Below are 2,081 nucleotides of genomic sequence, written 5' to 3' on the forward strand. Positions count from 1 at the left end.
CAATATTTCAGGCTGCCATACACAAGCTATGTTCCTTTCCTTCTGTGACACTCAGTTTCTCTGTGTGTACAAAGGATAGGGCAGCTTCCCCACCACTACTCCTGAAAAGGCAAATCACACCTTTGCCCACCCTGTGGTTTTCTGCACAATGGGATGGAGTACACTCTGAAAGCATGAACTTCTAGGCATTTTTCTCCAAAAGCTCACTGCTATGTGTCTTTGGATCTTCTGGAACTCAAATGGCATTGAGTCTGTGGATGATGCCCAGAAGGAGAAAGGAGGGGATATGGCCTGGCTTGAGTGCCCATCACCTCCCTCCAGAGCCCCAGCCTCAGTCTTCATCCCAGGTGCTACCTTTTGCTTCAGACACACTTTCTTTGCTCCTGGATCCTCCTCAGTTAATGGCTGCCAAATTTCACTGGTATCTGTTTCACTTAAAAGTTCTGCTCTGTGCAGACACAGCCCATTTGCTGTGCAAGACAGTGGTGACCACAGAGGCCATTCAGAGATAAGTCTTTCTGCCAGCCAACTTACATATTCAAGCACCAGTGAGCTTGAGCTGCCCTGGCCTGAGTTGGCTGCCACAGCCAGGGAAGCAGGCCTGGAGCACTGGGCAATGACTGAATGTCAGGGTATCAGAGTAGAGGACATCCCAAAGAGATCTTTGGGGAGATGGAAATGTAAGATGAGATCATCCTGATGCTGCAGCAGATGACGCCCCCACTCGCTGCCAGTGTGTTTCAGTTTATGAGTTGCCCAGGTAATAGTTCCTATTATAGTTCCTGTTACCTCTGTTTCTTAGATATGGCTGGTCCCTTTGATGCCTACTGTAAGAATCAAAACAAGCAAAGTACTCTACCTTGTAATTTTCCTTCTCAATTGCATAAAAGTCCTCCCACCCTGAGCCATCATTTTGGGAATGATCCTGATCAGTGCCTGTTGGTGTTAAATAAATCTGCCTCCAAATCCTGGGTGTTGTTTAGTGATTCTGTTTGCCATTCCATCTGGTGTACTCACCAGGAAAACTAACTATGTAGACCTCTTTGGTCACTGGTTGTAGCTTTCACAGATGAATCAAGGACCTGACAGATAAATCTAGGTCCTGACAGTAAGGCATGCCCCTGAGATTTCTCTAGTCCCCTCAGAGGTATGGAGTAGGATTTCTGGCTTCCTGCTGGAATGGTTCGTATCAGGCCCCAAAGGGAGGAGGATGCAGTCTATTCACTTCTCTGCCTGCCTGCTTGATTCTGGTAAGACCTCCAGGGGCACCCACAGCTGTCGGCCTGTCAGTGCTGCTCAGATCGAGCAGGAGGGTCTGACCAACTCTTGTTAGTCAGGACCACCCTCATGGGAAGGGGCTTGGAATGTTTAACCTCTGAGTGCCTGCTGAATAAAATTGTTAGTGCAACAGACACTGTTAGATACACTGGAGAATTTATTTGACCAGACAACTCATTCTGAAAAGGTGGCTCACTCAAAGCTCTGCTCTGGTCACTCTGGACACTGACCAGTCCACATACTTCTGAAGACTGAGGACACTGTTCACAGTAATGCTCCATAGCTGCTCCTTGTGGCCTTTTCAGGCTGCTTACTCCAGTCCTTGCTTCCCCACTCCTCCTTCTAGCTGTGGTTTTTACCTTAGCTCTAGAACAGCTAGCAAAGACTTGACCAAGATATGATGAGTGATCAAGGTACATTCAACACTCTTCTAGATCAGGTGAACTCCCTCACTACCTTGTCAGAGTAATGTTACAGAACAGACAGTCCTAAATTATGTCTCTCCCTAAGAGAAACTTGGGGGGAAAACTCTACACTAAGATAATCTTGGGGACCCTGTCTAGGGCCCATCCTAGGATCACTGGCAACCCTAATGTTACTGCTTCTAGTTGGACCATGTCTTAAAAGATCATGTTATATATCCAGCAAAGATTTGCTGGGGAAACTAAAAGTGGGGGAAATGGCCCCCCAACCAGTATACTTCAGTTTGTCAGTTGCCCAGGTAATAGTTCCTGTTGCATTTCCAGGTACTTCTGTCTCCTAGAAAGGGCTGGTCACTGTGATGCATATTGTAACAACCAATC

This window comes from Cavia porcellus, unplaced genomic scaffold, assembly GCF_034190915.1.
Source record: "Cavia porcellus strain 051 isolate PalLab524CR breed Dunkin Hartley unplaced genomic scaffold, mCavPor4.1 scaffold_6, whole genome shotgun sequence".
NCBI lineage: Eukaryota > Metazoa > Chordata > Mammalia > Rodentia > Caviidae > Cavia > Cavia porcellus.